Source organism: Bos javanicus, chromosome 6, assembly GCF_032452875.1.
Source record: "Bos javanicus breed banteng chromosome 6, ARS-OSU_banteng_1.0, whole genome shotgun sequence".
Classification (NCBI taxonomy): Eukaryota; Metazoa; Chordata; class Mammalia; order Artiodactyla; family Bovidae; genus Bos; species Bos javanicus.
In genome coordinates, this window is record NC_083873.1 from 102,434,298 (window position 1) to 102,454,757 (window position 20,460).

Genomic DNA, 20,460 nt, shown 5'->3' on the forward strand with positions numbered 1-20,460 from the left:
CTTAGGCAAGTTACTTAAAACCACTCTGAGCGTACTGTTAAGACTACTGTGAAGAATAAATGAAGTAATATATGTAATGTATTAATTCTTAGCCCTGTATCTAGTTCACAGTAAGCATTCAATAAACTGACACTATTACTTTTATAAATTATGTGATCCTCAGTCCTCGGTGAGGAACACAATCCTCCAATCAACATTTTTTCCAGCAAAGAAATACAATATGCTATATAGTGATCTACATTCAGATGCATTTTGCACTATAGCAAAAGATGAGAACTGGTTATATTGCTCTAAGCCTTTCTTTAAAAAAAAAAAAAACAAAAAAAACTATCGATACAACCAGTAGTTCCCAACCATTTTTGGCACCAGGAACCAGTTTCATGGAAGACAGTTTTTCCATGAACTGGAAACAGGGTGGTTTCAGGATGACTCAAATGCATTACATTTATTGTACACTTTAATTTAATTCCGGCACTGATCTGACAGCAGGTACTGGTCTGAGGCCTGGAGGTTGGGGACCCCTGGATACAACAGTCAGCATTAGCTGAGTACTTACTATCTACTTTGCATGTATGACTATGACTCTGGTTAAGTTACATAATCTTTTATTAGCCTCAGTTTCTTCACCTGTAAAACTAAGGAAAGCAGCAATACAAACTTCTTAAGATTGTTACAAGGACTAAATGAGTTAATAAACTGTCTGGCACATAAGCTATATAAGCAAGTGCTATTATTTGAGTTAAGATATTTCACATTTATTCAATCCTCAGGATAATTCAAAGCAGTATTATTACTATATTTATAGCTGTTGCTAATAAGGCTCAGAGACGTTAAGAAACCTATCCAAGGTCACACAGCTTATTAAGTGGCAATGCCTAGGTCTCAACACAGGCATGCATGACTGTACAGCCAAAACTCTTAACAGGAGGCTGAAGACAGCATTAATTCTGTCTTTGTACATCTTGCATGGTATGTTTAGATTATGGAACCACAATATGGATATAATATTCTCCCCAGAGAGAAAATGTTTTTTAATATTTTTAAAGTTTAAGAGTAAGAAAATACACATAAAATCACTGACCTTTAGTGAATATACAATGTTGTGTTAGTTTCAGGTGAAGAGCAAAGTGACTCAGTTACATGTTTTTCTTTTTCAGATTCTTTTCCCTTATAAAAACACTGATCTTTTTAATGTGACAGTATTTCCACAGGTAAAATTTTTGCTAAAATGATTCTTTTGTTTTCCATTTCTAATTAATTAAACTCACACTTTCATTATTCAAGAAATAAGCAATCCTCTGCAATAAAATAACAAAAAATGCAGCACAGTGACAAATATATATATGTGGTACTATGCAAATGCTGACATTCACCTCTAATTGATCTTTGAGATCTATATAGACCTCTCAGATTTTATAAAAAGTGCAAGTCTAGAGAGTTGAACACAATTCTGCTACTAATTTGTAGACTAGTCTATAAATTCCCAACTATTTATTTAAAACCTTGAACTGTGAAGAGCATTCAGATATCAAATGAAAATACCAATATCAAAGAAAAAAGAAAACTCAAAAAGACAAAAACACATTACTCCACTGAACAGATTCATTCATAAGTTGGTATACCATCACTTGATCCATCTCAGTCTTTAGACCTTGTGACTGCTACCGGTAATTGACCCAGAAACAGAAGTTGGCTTCACACTGTAAAGCCCTATAGTTCAGCAACCTATCACTAACAAAGAAAATAGGGCAGTTTGATGTAGCTTACTTCCAAACTCTATTACAAGAATGAACTCAATCTTAGAACTCTAACATACTTCTGAAATTCACAAAATGCAAATAAGATCAATTTTAAATGTCATAATTAAAATCACAAATCACCATCTAATCTACATAAGCTGATTATAAATTTCATATTCTTTCCAAACTAGCAGTGCTGAACCTTAAAATGATCATCAATTAGGATTCAATAGAACTTCATACTCTGTGTTATATAAGATGAAATATCACACCAGAAATATACAATATAAATATCATCACCTAGCTTGGAAGAAAAAATACTTAATTTTCATTAGCATTTTAGTATTTTGTTGAGAAAAGAAAAAAAAAATCCAGATTTTAGGATAAACAAACCAAATTATCTTTTAACATTTCAAAATACTATTCCAATGTGCTGGATGGTACTAGGGTGCATGCTTCGCCACGCAGTCTGCTGCCCATCAACACTAGAGGGGTGGAGGGAGGCGTGGAAATTAACTCACTAACAGTAACGGATCAATCAGTGGTATGTACTCCAGGTGTAAGCAGCAGTACTTTGACTGCTATCAACATACTACATCAAAAATATCAACCTCCAGTTCTAGAAGAAAAACAGGCATTCGCAGTGCTTCAAAAATTATCTGCATACACACACACACAATTCTGTTCACTTTTTCTCAAAAACACTAATTTTGAAAATAATATGCAAAAAATCTAGTACAGAAACCTAGATAACTAAAGCTAATGGTTGTTATCTAAATGGTTCTGTTAAAAAAGGTTGTGAACTCCTTTTAAACGTATGTTGAAAGCTTTGGTTCTTCTCCCCAAGAAAAAACACAAGTACACACAGAATTCAGATTCTTGGAAGACCATTTTTGGTTCACACAGCCAAAAGTGAAAAGCTGATATTCTAAACCAGAGTTGTCTAGTTTCAGAACTGAGTTCAACACATTATTATATTCTGATGCTTCCACAAAAGCCCTTCAGACAAATAATTAAAAAAAAAAAAAAAGCCTAATGGGTCACATTTTATATGGTTATATCTTGAATATTGACATTAGTGTAAAAAAAATGTATATTTTAAATGTTCCATTTATTCTTCCTTCACTGGTTAACACAAAACATATTTCTCAGAAAAGTGAAGAAATGGTCAAGCTAAGGAGTTTTAGGACTGAAAAATAGGGCATTTTGTTATTCTAAGAGGCATTTATTCTCCTTCATCTCTCTAGTTCTCAATTATAAAAATAATTAACCTTTGTTGAAAATTCAAATATAAGAAACCAGTTTAAATATCTGATGTTTTAATACACAAAAGCCATTTGAAATTAATTTGGGGGCTTCCACAGTGACTCAGATGGTAAAGAGTCTGCCTGCAATGCAGGAGACTCAGGTTCGATCCCTGGGTTGGGAAGATCCTCTGGAGAAGGAAATGGCAACCCACGACAGTATTCTTGCCTGGAGAATCCCAACATTCAAAATAGTCCCTTTAATCTTTTCAAAATGACAAACCCATTTTCAGTTCTAACTCTTTAAGAGTTCTTTTTTTTTGAAAAAGGGTCATTTGTCTAAATCCACACAATATACAACAGACACTAAGAGTGAACCTTAATGTAAAACTCTAGACTTTGGGTAATGGTATATCATTGTAGGTTCACTGACTGAAACAAATGTACCTTTTTGGTGTGGGGATTTTGATAGTGGGGAGACTGTGCATATATGGGGCAAAGCAGGGGGCATATGAGGGCAGAGGGTATATGAAATCTCTGTTCCCCTACTTAATTTGCTATAAACCTAAAATTGCTCTAAACGTAAAGTATTTTGATAAAGGGTGTGGAGTATAATATATCTTCTTCACTTTCTTTTTAAGAAATGAGGAAATAGTGTTTTTAAAAATTACCCTCAGTGGCTGTGAATTAAATTTCCTGACAGGATACAGAATGCACAATTATTACAGAATAGATTACAAAACCATCATTCAAAAAGACACATGTACCCCAATGCTCACTGAAGCACTCTTTACAACAGCCAGGACATGGAAGCAATCTAAATGTCCATCGACATATGAATGGATAAAGAAGATACATATATACAATGGAATATTACTCAGTCATAAAAAGGATCACAGTTGGGTCATCTGTAAAGATGTAGATGAACCTAGAGTCTGTCATACAGTGTCTCATTCTGACAACTCAGCAAGAACAATTATTGTATATTAACACATGTATGTGGAATCTAGAAAAACGATACAGATGAACTTATTAGCCTGGCAGGAATAGAGACACAGAACATAGGAAACTGACATGTGGATACACAGAGGGGAAGAGGAGGGTGGGATGAATTGAGAGAGTAGCATTATATATATATATATGTATATATATAGAGAGAGTAGCATATATATATAACTATATATATAGTGTGTGTGCACACACTACATGTATCAATAGCTAGTGGGAAGCTATTATACAGCACAGAAAGCTCAGCAATGATCTAGATGGATGGGAGGTCTAAGAGGGAGGAAATATATGTATACACATACCTGATTCACTTCGTTATACAACAGAAACTAACACAACATTGTAAAGCTATTACACTCCCATTTTTTTTAAAAAAGGGGTAGTGAACTCCTTTTAAACATACATTGAAAGCTGTGGGTCTTCTCTCCAGAAAAATAGAAATATACACAGAATTCACAGAATCTTGGAAGACCATTTATGGGTACATCCATAGACCCAGGTTAAGAACCAGAGACAAAGTAGAAATTTTCTCATCCCTTTGACCCTCTTCCATAATTTTACCTCTAACTCCCAAGAATCAACTAAACTATCCACAGACAATGAATTTTCTTGTATAGCCTTTAAAAAAAAGTTTCATAGTACTTACATAAGCAGTTTTCAACAAAAAAATAAACTGACAGCATTCTGAAATACAACATGTGACTAATGATATCAATAAACGATAGTGCCTTACAGTTTCTAAAATGACTTCACCTGTTATAAAAATTAGTATTTTACCCCCTTTTACATTTAAGGAAATAGGTTCAGAAAATAACCTGCCTTGGGCACACAGCCAACAAATTAAGAGCTGGTATTCTAACCCAGAACTGTCTAGTTCCAGCTCATTATTACATTTTGATGTTTCCACAAAAGGCTTTCAGACAAAGAAAACAGATCAAGAAAAAGCCTAATGGGTCACATTTTAGTGTAGTTATATCCCGAATACTGACATCAGTTTAAAAAAAAGTATACTTTAACTATGCTGGGTCTCAACTGCAGTATGTGGTATCTTTAGAGGCAACATTGAAACTCTCAGTTGCAGCATGTGGGATCTAATTCCCTGACCAGGGATCAACCCTGGGCTCCCTGCCTTGGCAGCGCAGAGTCCTAGCCATTGAACTACCAGGGAAATCCCCAAATGTCTATTCTAAATGTTCCATCTCTTCTTCCTTCGTTGGTTAACATAAAACATGATTTTCAGAATAGTGAAGAAACGGTCAAGCTAATGAGTTTTAGGACTGAAAGACATGACATTTTGTTACTTCTATGAAGTATTTCTTATTCCTCATCGCTTTAGTTCTTAATATATAAAAATAATTAACCTCTGTTGAAAATTCAAATATAAAAAACCAGTTTAGATATCCAATGTTTTAAAACATAAAATTCTTGAAATTAATTTTTAGGACATTCAAAATAGTCCCTTTAATCTTTTCAAAATGACAAACCCATTTTCAGTTCTCTACAATTCTTTAGAGTTCTTGATTTTTTGAAAAAAGGTCATTTGTCTAAATCCACAGAATATTCAATAGACAGCAAGAGTGAACCTTAATGTAAACTCTGAACTTTGGGTAATGGTATATCAATGTAGGTTACTAACAAATTTACCTTTTTGCTGTAGGGATTTTGATAGAGGGGGAGACTGCTTACATGGGGCAAGGCAGGAGCATATGAGGGCAGAGAATATATGAGCAATCTCTGTTCCTCCCACTTAAATTTGCTATGAACCTAAAATTCCTCTAAATATAAACTACTTTGATAAAGGATATGGAGTCTAATATATCTACCTCACTTTCTTAACAAGTGAGGAAACAATGTTTTTAAAAATTATATTCAGTGGCTGTGAATTAAATTTCCTGCCAGGAGACAGATGTGCAATTATTACAGAATATATTACCATCTTAGAAAATAATAATAATCTTATCAAATGTTAAAAGAATTAGCAGCTTTATAAAGAATCTAGAAAAATGATACTGATGATCCTATTTATAGGGCAGGAATAAAGACACAGAGAAAAGACTTGTGGACAGAGGTGGGGAAGAAGAGGGGGATGAATTAAGAACAGCACTGACATACACACTATAGTGGGAAGCTGCTTTATAGCGTAGGAAACTCAGCTAAATGCTCTGTGATGACCCAGAGGAGTGGGAGGCAGGCGATATACGCATACTTACAGCTGATTTCACACTGTTGTACCGCAGAAACCAGCATAACATTGTCAAGAAATTATCGTTGTTTTTTAGTCAGTAAGTCGTGTCAGACTCTTTTGTGACCCCAGGAAGCCCACCAGGCTCCTTTGGCCATGGGATTTCCCAGGGAAGAATACTGAAGTGGGTTGCCACTTCCTTCTCTAGGGATCTTCCCCACCCAGGGATGGAACCCACGCCTCCTGCATTGCAGACAGATTTTTTTTTTTTTTTTTTAACCGATGAGACACCAGGAAGGCCCCAAAGCAATTATACTCCAATTAAAAATAAATGTTTTTAAAAAGATTTTAAAAGTACTGGCAACTTGAAATGTTAATATGAAGTTAAGCAATAGCTGAGTATGGTATCCTAAAATTTCTTTTGATATTTATTTATGTTCATACTCTGTATCTTAAAGGCGATATATACAGCGACTAAAGTCTGAAGTAGGTCACGGGATGAGTGACAAAAGAATGGGTGCTCGTAGGGAGGGGGAGGAAAAGCTGCAGCCAATGAAATAACCCACCGCTTAGCTGAGGTCCTCTGCTTACCCAAGACTACTCTCTGGCAGGATCAACACTGGAGGGAGACGGAGGAAAAGAATTTCCTCGGTCTACGAGAATGAAGAACACCAACAGTCCAACAATTAATTAACCTCACCGGGGTGGAGGGGGGGACAGGGGGAATGCAAAGAAAGAAAAAGTGCAACCAGCAGATAAAACACCTGTGTCAACCTAGCTTCTTGCAAGAACATTTTCCCAAAGAATCCTCCCGAAGCAGTATAACATAAGCATAAGCTAAAATGGCCAAGCATAGTTACGCTATTAATACAGATGGAAAATAATCCTGACAAAAAAAGTTCAATAGCCTACTTAAAGTCACCCGATCTAACATTGCCAGGTGGGAAAACATACCAAAACAAAACAAAACAAAAACCTTTTCAAACTCAGGCAATAATCCAAACGCTAGGACTGTCAAATCCAGTCAAGGACCAGCCCCAGGCTAGAAAGCGCGAAGGATGGAGATAAATCGCCTCTCTCAGGGAAACCAGCAGGCTAACGAAGCCCAGAAGTGCGTGAAAAGGAGGAAAGAGCAGGCATCCGGGCTGTGAAACAACTCCACTGAGCAGAGGCGTGTTTTGAAAGAGGCTGCAGTTTCTGCTCTCAAACTCCAAGGCACTCTTCGACACCCCCCCGCCCCCCGCAGGGTCTCCACCTAAGGCGAGCTGCAAGCCCCCAGCACACGCCAGCCAGACCCCCGGGGCCATGAGTCTCGCCGGCAGGCCAGTCCCGGAGGGTTACCCTCCGGACGGACGGCCAGCACGGCCCCAGGGCCAGCATCCCGGACGGCGGCTGACCCCGATACCCGCGCCCGCCTCCCCGACCCTCGCGGGCGGCGCGTCCCTCACCGCAGGGCCCCAGTCCGCGGGCCCGCCCCGCCCCCACATGCCGCCCTCGCCCGGACCCCGCGAAGCACCTGCCCGCCTCTCTCTTCTTCGAAAGACCCTGAGGAACGAGCCAGGCTGAGGGAGTCGGAGACCGGGGTTCCCTTCGAGGAACGCGACTACCCCCCACCCCGCGCCTTGCCTCTCGCCACAAACGGGGGAGGGGGCGACAGAAACCGCGCAGCGGCTGAAGGGGCCCAAACCCTCCCGGCAGGGGAGTTTGGGTTCCTGCGTGCAGGACTCGGGGAGTTTCTCCGCCACAGGCGCGAGCCCGGGCGGCGCTACGATTTGGGCTCGGGGCTGAGGTGACGGAGGACTTCGCACGAGCGGACAGCACCGCACAAAGAAAAGAGGGAGTTGGGGGGGCGGGGGACGAAAGCCCGGTTACCTCAGTCCTCGGCTGGTTCCCTCCGCTCGGTTCCCCACCCCCGCCCCCGTCCCGGGCCTCGCCAAGGATGCAGCCGCGCTGCCAGGTTCCTGCAGCCCCGGACGGCGCCGCACCGGCCCCGCGCGAGCACCCGACGGACGCGCGCCCCTGTGCGCGGCCTCGCCGAGCCCAGCCGGCGCCCGGCGTCCTCTCGCCCGCGCCTGCGCACAGCACTCTGGGTAGTGTGGTTTTCAATTACCTCCTGCCGGGGACCGCCCCCGCCCCGCGTGCTCTCCGAGCCCGGCTCGGGCGCGGGCGGCGGGAGTTTTCAGTCAGCTGGGGAGTGTTGTCCTTCCTGATGCTGGGGACAGCTGGCGGGGCCTGACTGGCGTCCTCAAAACACAGGTTCAGATAGGCCACCGCATGATTAACCTCCGAAGTTATCCGTTTCTTCTCTTTTGTGGCTGTACCATAAATCCCGTCTCGCTCATGGTGAAGGTTCTTAGGGTTTCTGTCGTTTAAAGAAGGAAAAAAGGGTCTACTTTTGTTCCTGGCAATTTCTCCACAGGCTCTGCAAAAGAGATATATTGATACAAAACACCTGGGGTTTATATAACTACTTACCCATAGTTTGTAGGCATCCCACTCCAGTACTCTTGCTTGGAAAATCCCATGGGCGGAGGAGCCTGTTAGGCTGCAATCCATGGGGTCGCTAAGAGTTGGACACGATTGAGCGACTTCACTTTCACCTTTCACTTACATGCATTGGAGAAGGAAATGGCAACCCACTCCAGTGTTCTTGCCTGGAGAATCCCAGGGACGGCGGAGCCTGGTGGGCTGCCGTCTGTGGAGTCGCACAGAGTCGGACACGACTGAAGTGACTTAGCATAGCATAGCATAGTTTGTAAGACCAAGGAAGCAGTTGACCGACCTGAGCACTCACTGCTAAAAACCATTGCAAGTGAAAATGATGTTGAAATCAACTAATTTTTCTATAAGCGCAATGAAATGTTGGAAGGGATAGATGAGCGAGCAAAGAAAAAAAAATTTGAAGGCTAAAATCTTTTGTTAGAGCAAGCTCTAGCTTTCACAACCCTAGGAATCTATTTCAGAATAAATTCAATCCTGATACATTTATAAATATTAATACATAGGTTTCGATTGATTTAGCTAGAAAAGAGCCTTTAGAAAAAAAATTGCATCTTATGTAAAAACCCCAAGGTAACTGTTTGAAATTTCAGTTCTAGGGGCGAAAAAATCACTTTTCCATTTTAAAATAGCAGAAATAGAAATAAATCTTAGTACTTCAGAATATTTCTCTTCAGGACCTTATGTTTGAAATTTTAATATGAACAAACAAAAGTGGAGCAAGACCAGTTTTAGTGTGCCCACACAAAACTTGTAAAATTTGTCTGGAAGTATGATGTAATACTGTGTATTTAATAAGGTCATATTCTAATAGAATTTTTTTATAATATGAACTTTTTAATTGCATGTTCAGTGTCCCCTAAAAAATGCTTATAGAACTGCTCTTTTTTCTCTGCTAATAGACATATAAAAAACTGCTTGTACTTACTAACTACATCATAGAAATCTACACAGTATTTCAATATGGTTTCCATTTATTTTTTCAAGAATATTTAGTGAGCACTTAGTATATGGCATACACTGAGTTAAGAACTGGGAAATAGTGAACGAAACTGAATAGTTCCTACCTTTGTGGAGACTTGAGAGCTAGTGGAAGAGACAGAACTAAACACATAATGAAAAATAAAAAGGTATACAAGGACTTCCCTGGTGGTCCAGTGGCTAAGACTGCATTCACAATGCAGAGCACCCAGGTTCAATTCCGGATCAGTAAACTAGATCCCATATCTTGCAACTGAAAGATTCTGCATACTACAACTAAAGCCCTCACACAGCCAAACAAATATTAAAAAAAAAAAAAAAGGTATGCACAGGGTTGGGCTTCCCAGGTGGCACTAGTGGTAAAGAACCAGCCTGCCAATGCAGGAGACATTTAAGAGGCCCGGGTTGGCTCCCTGGGTAGGGAAGATCCCCTGGAGGAAGGCATGACAACCCACTCCAGTATTCTTGCCTGGAGAATCCCATGGACAGAGGAGCCTGGAGGGCTATGGTCCATAGGGTCACAAAGACTCAGACACGACTAAAGCAACTTAGCACACATGCATGCACATGCAGAAGGTGGCAAGGGGAGTGGGGAGCATATAGGTATAGTAATCTACAACTTTTTGTTGGGAGAGGGGAGGTCAGGCAAAAATTCAATGAAATTTTCAAACCAAATAACAATAAACTGGGGGAAAATCCTCCACTTAAATGTGATATATCCACAACAATGCTCTCAAATAATTATTTTTAAAAATAATATCTTACTAAACAAGGTACATCTTGATGAGATTCAGAACATGGTACCCCCAAAACATAGCACCTTGACATACTGAATATCTTCAACTGAAGGAATCTGAGAAAACAGCAAAAGCAGGAAGGTCTCTCCAACCCCCAACCTTCTTCCCCCAAACTGGTCATCAAACTCCCATATATAAGGTACCCTCCCTATACCAGGAGAAAATTATAGGCATTCATATTGCCAGAGATTGAATTTAGGGCTGAGAAACCTGTATAAACATACTTAAGCTAATCCTTTTCTTCCTAGTAATTCCTTCACCATTTACTAACCCTAGGCCAAACCCCACTGTCTTGTCAATTCTTCACAAATTTATCATTTCTTTGTCTGAAAAGTGAAAGTATTAGTCCTTCAATCATGTCTGACTCTTTGAGGCCCCATGAACTGTAGCCCTCCAGGTTCCTCTGTCCATGGGATTTCCCAGGCGAAATTATTGGAGTGGGTTGCCAATTCCTTCTCCAGGGGATCTTCTAGATCCAAAGATGGAACCTGCATCTCCTGCATTGGCAGGCAGATTCTTTACCTCTGAGTCACAGGGAAGCCCTCCAATATAACATGTAAAAATTTGATAAAATTTGTATGCTTTTATCCTGTTAATCTCTCTTCATTTGCTTAATTTTCAGAGACCCTCGGAGAGTCAAGAAAAACTTTTTCCTCTGCTACAGTCTCAATGAAAAGATCACACATTTCCTGAATATGACCAAGATATCTTCTTAGCTTTTATTCATTCCTCCCTAGCTCCTTTTCAGAATTAACAGAACTACTTAATAACCTAATTAATAAGAGACTTATTCATTAGAGACTCCTTCCTTTTCTAAAATTCCATGAATTAAAACTGGAAAAGATCTGACCTCTGTTGGTTCACTGTCTGTTGTACTTTGGTCCAAATAAATTACAATGTTTTGACCTCAATTGACATTTGCATGTTAAGTCTTTATCTCTAATCTGGAATGAAAGGCTTTATAATATCCAAAAGAATTTCAAATGTGGCCTGCCAAGTGATTTTGAAAGATTAATGAAGGGGACCATTTAATTTTCATTTGCAGTGGAGGCAAAGCTTTCAGTCACTGGGCAGTTCCCTGGACAACTGTCTGACTATGAAAACTTCTTGAATATCCTGAACAAGCAAGACAACACCCTCATGTCCAGGTCAGAGTCACTGGCTTGCAGTGACCTTTCTTCCTACTCTTCCACTCCTATTAATATTTTATCACCCTTCCCTCATCCAATCTTGACCAGGGTTTCAGCTCTACTTAACAACAATCACATCCTGAATTCTGCCCCACAATGGCCTAACTTAACCTATTTTAACTACTTTATGACAGTCCTTTCATCCATTACCCTTGCCATTAATCTGACATAGGTATCTCTAAGCCTTTGCTGATCTTTTCCAGCCTCATCTCTGAGATATTTAAGTTTCCCTAATTTCTCTCTGGGCCTTTGAAATTGCTGTGCCTTCTGTCTCCCTCTTTGCCTGGTAAACTCCTGCTTGCCTTTCAGTACCAACCCAGATATTGTTTTCATCAGGAAGCATATCCTGGTTACAGTTCCCCTCCTCTTTGTTCTGTGTTAACGCTTTCTGTATATGCTCACATTACAACCTATTTTTGCTTCTCAAATAGCTGTCTTTTCAGTGAGCATTTTAATTAGGTATCCTTTCATTTGTCTGATAACTTCCTAAATAGAAATTAGGAACATGGTACTGGGTATAAGATGGCTGATTAACAAATACTTAGGAAATAAACTGATGCATATCAACTTAGGGCAGTAAAGAAAAGTGTGGAAGTGAAACTTGCTCAGTTGGGTCCATCTCTTTGCAACCTCATGGACTGTAGCCTAACCAGGCTCCTCTGTCCATGGAATTCTCAAGGCCAGAATAGTGCAGTGGGTTGCCATCCCCTCTCCAGGGGATCTTCCCAATCCAGGAATCAAACCCAGATATCCCGCATTGCAGGCAGATTCTTTACCATCTGAAGCCACCAGGGAAGCCCAAGAATACTGGAGTTGGGTAGCCTATCCCTTCCCCAGAGGATCTTCCTGACCCAAGAATCAAACCGGGGTCTCCAGCCTTATAGGCAGATTCTTTACCAAGTGAGCTAAAAGAAGGATCCTGCAAGTATTTTCTGTAAAGCGAGTATTTTAGCTTGTGGACCTTAAGGTCTCCATTGTAACTACTCAACTCTGCTTCTTAAAGCATGATGGCTAATCCTCATTGGTGGTTCCATAATATCTATGTAATAAGGAATCTGAGTTCCTTCAAGGAACTCACACTTGAATGGAAGAACTTGGGGTGGGGGAGTGGGTGCAGCTTCGGCTAGAGGGCATCACTGAGGATATGTTTACATAGCAGCTACTTTGTTCTTGTTTAGAGTGATTATTTTGGGGTCCTTTGCAGGTGGGTCAACAGATAGAGCTAAAACAAAAAGCATCATTTTGTTGCTAAGCCACTGCCAGTTTAGTTTGCGCACGAAATAATTTCTTTTGAAAATTTATCTGTGTTGGTGAGTTTTTAAACTCCGGTTTGCCTCCTGCCCCCGCCACACGCACACTTTTAACATTTCACTCTGGCTGTTCCCTTCTGCCGAAGTCAGATCGCTTTCCATTTCCCGTGAGCCTGCCTAGCCATGGTCAAGCTTTCAAGCTGCCTTTGCGGGGAGCTGTGGAATCTTCTTTAATATGAAGCGATGAGAGCAGTTCGCCTCCATGCTATCACACTCCAGCTTCCCCGATGGCTCAGCGTGTAAATAATCTGCCTGCAATACAGGAGACATAGGAGATGTGGGTTCAATTCCTGAGTCAGGAAGGTTCCCTGGAGAAGGAAATGGCAACTCACTCCAGTATTCTTGCCTGTAAAATCTCATGGACAGAGAAGGCTGGTGGGCCACAGCCCAAAGGGTCACAAAGAGTGGGACATGGCTGAGCAACTAAGCGCACACACACTGCCACACTCCAAAAGCCTCCTAACTTTATCATAAAACACATTTAGAGAAACTTACACACTTCTGGGCCAAGTTATCCATATGTATTATAGAAAGTGGCACAGTGATACAAATGTAATAATTGTGTTTCAGTTCCAATACTATTCCAAGTGCCTGATCTCTATGAAAACTGCTGTAGATCTATATTGCATTAGCTTTCTGATATCTTCACATTCTCACAGAAATCTATGGAAGGTTTTCTTTTTATTATTTAAAAAAAAATTACGTTGCAGAATGACAGATCCTGCTAGCTGCTTAAACAGTATCTTGTTGCCTTCCTCATTAATAAAGGCCAGGTTTTTTTTGTTTTTTTTTTTTTAAGGAATGACAGTGGTCATGTATGGATGTGAGAGTTGGACTGTGAAGAAAGCTGAGCACCAAAGAATTGATGCTTTTGAACTGTGGTGTTGGAGAAGACTCTTGAGAGTCCCTTGGACTGCAAGGAGATCCAACCAGTCCATTCTGAAGGAGATCAGCCCTGGGATTTCTTTGGAAGGAATGATGCTAAAGCTGAAACTCTAGTACTTTGGCCACCTCATGCAAAGAGTTAACTCATTGGAAAAGACTCTGATGCTGGGAGGGATTGGGGGCAGGAGGAGAAGGGGATGACAGAGGATGAGATGGCTGGATGGCATCACTGACTCGATGGACGTGAGTCTGAGTGAACTCCGGGAGTTTGTGATGGACAGGGAGGCCTGGCGTGCTGCGATTCATGGGGTCCAAAGAGTCAGACACGACTGAGCAACTGAACTGAACTGAGGTACCTAGCTAATAGATTATTTGTCAGGCTCCCTGACAGACTAAGTTCTATTCATAAAGTATAAGTACAAGTGTTGCTTGGGACTTTGAGGGGGATGGCTGCTTAAAGGGCTGGAAGATACCTCTCTTATGCTTCTTTCCTTCTTACTGGAAGTAATGGCTGGAGTTTTAGCGGCCACTTTAGACTATGAGGTTATTTGAGGGTAGAAATCATGTATAAGTTGGTGGAAAATGACAAAAAGAGCCTAGGTCTTTAATGACCAGTGAGCCATCAAACCAGTCCTCCCCCAAGCCTTTTGGGGTTGGAAGTTCCAGTTGTGAAAAAGATATTTGTATATGATAAACAAATATGGCTCCTTCTAAATGTTAGAACTGGCACCGCGGCCTGCCCAGGCTTACAGGCTTTCTTTCTGTATGAATTAGCAATTTAGGACTGCTCTTTCACTGGGTCAGTGGAGAAGGAAGTACATCTGTCGAGAGCCTCGAAGAGATGAGCAGATGAAAATCAATGAAGAGGAAAACTAGGATTGAGCAACCCCACAGGGTATGTGAATTTACTTCCTTCGCTAGGCCTTGACCATTTTGCATAGAACCCTTAAGACAACGAGGAGGTTATCATGTTGCAATCTTGTAACAATGATGTAATTCTTTCCCCTAAATGATTGCTGGCTCTCCTGTTACCACATTCATGCACTCATAATTCTTGCTCAGATGAAAATCACATTTTTAGACCCTCTTTGTTAAGTGCGTCTCTTTGGGAGTTTATCAGCCAAAGTTGAAAGAGGGAAATTGTTATAATGGCACTTCTTTTTCAAGGAAGCAGAACCAAAAGAAAACCTTTCAGCCAATTTCCTCAGAGGTAAAACTGGATTATTAGAATTGAATAGTCTGTTGTTCAGCCTCTCTGGGAAGTTTCAGTTGCTGCTTGATCTTCAGCTGAGCCCTGAGGCAGAAGCACAGAGGGTCACTGGATTTGTGCCTACCTGGCTGGAGGGAGGTACCACAAAAAAGACTGTTGCTTTTATATGCTCACAGGTATTGAGACGAAAACAAATGAGGCCAAAGAGGGCTCGGGATAGAAGACACGTGATCCCCTTTGCTGTGTGCTGCTTTGGCAAGCAGTCATTTACATGTTAGTCAAGAATTTTAAGACTCTACTCAGATTATTACCCTTAAATCTGGACTACCATTTTTCTTTAGAAAAATTTTAAAAGAAATGTCCAGCTTACCTGCCTCTACTTCTCAACATGAACCATCACCCTCAAGTTCTGCCAAAAGTTTAGCTCTTCTCTCCTCCCAAGCAGCCCCCTTTCACCCTCTCAGGAAGGCTGCTGGCAGAGAACTCCCATTACATTGAAGGAGCCATTTGAGGCAAATTTAATAAAGGTGTGAACAGGTTCTGCTGCTGCTGCTGCTATGTCGCTTCAGTTGTGTCCGACTCTGCGACCCCATGGACTGCAGCCTACCAGGCTCCTCCGTCCCTGGGATTTTCCAGGCAAGAGTGCTGGAGTGGAGTGCCATTGCCTTCTCCGGTGAACAGGTTCTAAGAAAAGCTAAAAGGACCCATGCAGTATTCCTGAGCTAATAAGAAAGAAACTACCAGAACCCAGAGAGGAGAGAAAGCTGTGTGTAGAGACCTGCTGACTATAATAAAGCCTTGATGAGTCCCTGCAGGAAGGGTGCTAGGATAGAAATACCCTAATCTCCCTCTTCTTTCTTTTTGGTCCCTCTCAGTTCCCCAACCAGGAATCAAACCCGCGTCTCCTGCATTGGAAATACAGAGTCTTAACCACTGGGCCACCAAAGAAGTCCCATTCTCCTCCTCTTTGATTTACTAGTGACACTGCCTGCCAAAGGCAGCTTCTGGAAGCCAGAGTACAAGGAAATCTGTTAATTTTGTTCATCAATGTCAGCTTTTCTGGCACAAAGCTGGATAGAGAAGAACGAAGAGAGATCTAGAGGGACAACTGGAAGATATTCAGCCACCTGCTCTGACATTTTTTGCTCAGGCTAGGCTTATCACCTAGAACACCCTCATTTTCAATTGTCATATAATCCTCTGCTATGGTCTAGGATTCAAGTATATGACCTACTTTTAAATACAGACATCCCTCTCTCCTGGTTAGCATTTTCAGCTGTATCTTTCCCACTGACACTTAACTATATACAGCCTTTATTGCCACTAAATGTTTCAAAGATATGTAAGTATCCCATTAAATTGTAAGCTCAATTTATGTTATGCTTCTTTTCAATCTCTGTAGCACCTAACACAGTGTTCAGCACAGACCAGTTGAAACAAATTGTAATTTTCTTAATTCTCTCACTTTTTTTATCCCCACCCTCTACCTGCCCCGAGGGGCTTCCCAGGGAGTGCTGCTGCTGCTGCTAAGTCGCTTCAGTCGTGTCTGACTCTGTGCGACCCCATAGACGGCAGCCCACCAGGCTCCGCCGTCCCTGGGATTCTCCAGGCAAGAACACTGGAGTGGGTTGCCATTTCCTCCTCCAATGCATGAAAGTGAAAAGTGAAAGTGAAATTGCTCAGTTGTATCCGACTCTTCGTGACCCCATGGACTGCAGCCTATCAGGCTCCTCCATCCATGGGATTTTTCCAGGCAAGAGTCCTGGAGTGGGTCGCCATTGCCTTCTCCTCGTCTCCTCCCAAGTGGTCTCAATAGTGATTGAAGGGAGCTGGTGACTGAAAAATCAAGCAACCTCACCGAAGTGATGGAGATGGGGGCAACTCTGAAGTAGCTCCTAAGAGGTTTCCCAGAACCCCCTGGGACCCACAAGGATGGATCTGCGTAACAATTCACCCTTAATTAGCTTCCTTCCCTTTCTTCTTCTGTCTTTCTGCTGCTGCCAATGCTTCCTAGAAACACCTCCCATATGAAACACTTACTTAAATTATTTAAGTTTACTTCTAAGATAGAATGATGTGATATCACCAATGATATTCAACCCACTTGTGGTAGGAATATGCAAGGATGTACTTTTCTTCATATAGCTTCTCTGTCCTGATATTTTCCTCTTTCTTGGCTTTCATGGTATCTAAACATATTATTGATCTACCTGAGGAAAATTACAGATTTTTTAAAATACTAAAAATAAAGTTAGTGTTGTCTTATCTTTTTATAACAGCAACATATCTTTATTATTGAAAATAATACCACTGTTCTAAAATAGAGACTGTTAATATCTTGCTGTGTGCCCTTTTGGAACATTTTCTTTACATGAATTAATGTGGGTCTTTTTAATTGCTTTTTTTCCCACTGAAGAATGTATGTTGAATAACTTGACAAGTCAAAAAAAAAAAAAAATACTCATGTTTAATAGCATTCAAAATGACTGCCAGGACTTCCTGGCAGTACAGTGGTTAAGATGTCCCCCTTCCACTACAAGCTGCACAGGTTCAATCCCTGGTCAGGGAACTAATTTCCTGCAAAACAATAAAAATGATTTCAGGATGTTTCACTGTATGGACTTACTACTGCTGCTGCTGCTGCTGCTGCTAAGTCGCCTCAGTCATGTCCAACTCTGTGCGACCCCATAGACGGCAACCCACCAGGCTCCCCTGCCTGGGATTCTCCAGGCAAGAACACTGGAGTGGGTTGCCATTTCCTTCTCCCATGCGTGAAAATGAAAAGCGAAAGTGAAGTCGATCAGTCGTTTCCGACTCTTAGCGACCCCATTGACTGCAGCCCACCAGGCTCCTCTGTCCATACTACTATTCCTCTAATCAAGCTTTCAGTTTTAATTATTTAGAGTTTTCCAGCTTTCAAAAAAAATTGTTTATAGGTTGTCTAACATGTAACTAAATCATTAAGATACTTCCCCAAAGTGGAACTGCTACATCAGAGATCACAAAGATTCAAAAGATTTCTGACATCTTACATAAGTGGCTCCTACCCGCAAAGTATGAGACTACTTCCTGACGGTTCTATCATCTCTATTTTCTTCTTTAAGCCTTTGCCAATAATTAACTTTATTTCTCCCCTAATATCAAGGATGAACTTTTTAATATTGCCATTGGCCATTCTTTTTTTTAATGATCTGGCTTGTTCCTGTATACAAAGACAATCATAGGAAGACCGTGCTGCTGTAATACTAGCTGAGATTATGATCTCATTGCTTTTTGTTAATTGGTTGGTTATTCTACCTTCAAGAACAGACCTGTCTAAGAACGGCCTCTGACCGCTCCTTGCTTCAGGTATCTAATTTACACTTAAGTTTAACCTTGGCCCCTGTATCAGTGACTTTCCACATCAGTCTTTCTGCATCTCTCCATTGGCTTTCCTATCACTATTCACTTTCAGCATGTTGAGTCCTGACTTCCAATCTGTTACCATCACCAACTTTTTCAGTTCTGTCTAAACTCTCTTGGACTCCAAAATTTGAAATAGCAGAACTTCTTTTTAATCTTTTTTCTTTTTTGAATTCAGATGCAATCAAACATGACTATGCAGTTTCTTTGTTCACAATATTTCACAGGTTTTCTCCTAAAGCTTTATTTCTACAATCGTGACTCTAATTTAGATCCACCACATTCTGTCAAGTGGAGAAGGAAATGGCAACCCACTCCACTATTCTTGCCTGGAGAATCCTATGGACGGACCACAGGCTCCTCTGTCCATGGGATTTTCCAGGCAAAAGAACTGGAGTGGCGTGCCATTGCCTTCTCCGCTTGATGTTTCTAGGTAATGCCAAATTGTATTCCAATTCAATTATATCAATTTACACTTTTAAGAAAACTTTCTGAGGGTTTCAGTTGTCCCACATTCTGGTCCACATTTAGTTTTGCCAGATTTCTTAACTTCTGCCAGTCTGTTAAATATAAAATAGTGTCTCCTGGTTTTAATTTGTTGTTTTTTTATTTATTTATTTATTTTTTACATTTGAATAGAAAATTTATTATTTTCATTTTCCAAGTGTTTTCTTTTTCTATTGGGGGGGAAAAAAAGAAATCTTAAGGACAGTTGTCACTTGCTGCCAAATCGAGGGTAGTCTTTCTCTGGTGGTTTAGTCTCTTAAGTCGTGTCTGACTCTTGTAACCCCATGGACTGTAGCCTGCCAGGCTCCTCTGTCCATGGGATTCTCCAGGCAAGAATACTGGAGTGGGTTGCCATTTCCTTCTCCTGTTTTTTTATTTTTTAGACTTTTGTTTTTGATGTGGACCATTTGAAAAATCTTTATTGAATTTGTTACAATATTGCTTCTGCTTTATGTTTTGTTTTTTTGGCCTTGAGGCATGTGGGATCTTAGCTACTCCACCAGGAATGGAACCTTCACCCTCTGCTTTGAAAGGTGAAGTCTTAACCACTGGACCACCAGGGTAGTCCCTCCTGATTTTAATTAGAATTAATACAGCTATTAATGAGATTTTAATGAACATGTTTATTACCAATTCAGATTTTCTTTTCTGTAAAATTCTTGCTCAAATTTTTCCTTTTCTTGTGGATTTTTGTTCTTTTTACTGATTAGTTTTTAGAAGTAACCTTTAATATTCTAAATACTAATACTAATCTTCTGTTTATTATCTGAGTATTAAACATCTCCTTCCAGTTTGTGGCTTGGCTTCTTACTTTTTAATGGTGTTTTTTGATAACCAGTTTTTAATTAGAATGTAAGTAAATTCATCGATGTTTATTTACCCTAATGGCTTGAGCTTTTTATATCTTCTTTAAGAAACATAAAAATTTCTGACACATAAAAATTTTCTTGTTTCTGTTCCTGACACACACAATATTTTCTTTTACAACGTTTGAGTTTTACATGTTAAATTTAATTCGTTAGACTTCTTGAATGGATTTTGGTAAGTTAAATTTTAATTTACCACTTATGCCTACATTATGGGCAGCTTACCGAATACTCAGTATTTTTCCACTTCTTTTTTTATTCTTTAGTTTATTATTTTAAATAAATGTTTTTTTAGAGTGTTTATTTCAAGCTACATGAATCTTTTAGAAGCACCCCACAAAGTACTCTTTGTTATTGTTTACATATTGCATAAACTACTAAAATACAGGCAAGCCAGCAATTTACCACAATCAGCATTTGATTCTTGGATGTACCACTAGATTTAGAGTAGAATGAGTTCTGGGTCCACATTGTAGATATAGAGGTATTTTAAAGTATTTGATCTCCTAAATGAAAGTGAAAGTCTTAGTTGCTCAGTCGTGTCCAACTCTTTTGCGACCCCACAGACCATAGCCCATCAGGCTTGTCTCTCCATGGGATTTCCTAGAGAAGATACTGGAGTGGGTAGCCATTCCCTTCT

The 20,460-nt window shown here is 40.5% G+C and overlaps 1 protein-coding gene and 1 long non-coding RNA gene across 9 annotated transcripts in view; one reads left to right on the forward strand and one right to left on the reverse strand.

Annotated features, from left to right (window-relative positions):
• The window catches only part of KLHL8 (kelch like family member 8), a 69,323-nt gene extending 61,094 nt beyond the window's left edge, over window positions 1–8,229 (reverse strand). For 3 of the 7 annotated variants that reach the window (XR_009737107.1, XM_061420756.1, XM_061420757.1), the window contains exon 1: window positions 8,046–8,175. The gene's annotated coding sequence lies outside the window, so the exon portion shown is untranslated. The other 4 variants (XM_061420747.1, XM_061420753.1, XM_061420752.1 and 1 more) reach the window with 4 other exon arrangements.
• A 6,507-nt stretch (window positions 8,230–14,736) lies between these two features.
• LOC133249816 (uncharacterized) lies at window positions 14,737–15,969 on the forward strand. Of its 2 annotated transcripts, none has more exons than XR_009737109.1 (2): window positions 14,737–15,221; window positions 15,921–15,969. It is a non-coding gene; the product is annotated as an uncharacterized LOC133249816 (long non-coding RNA). The 2 variants fall into 2 exon arrangements; XR_009737108.1 differs by having other exon boundaries at window positions 14,737–15,045.
• Window positions 15,970–20,460: the final 4,491 nt, after the last annotated feature.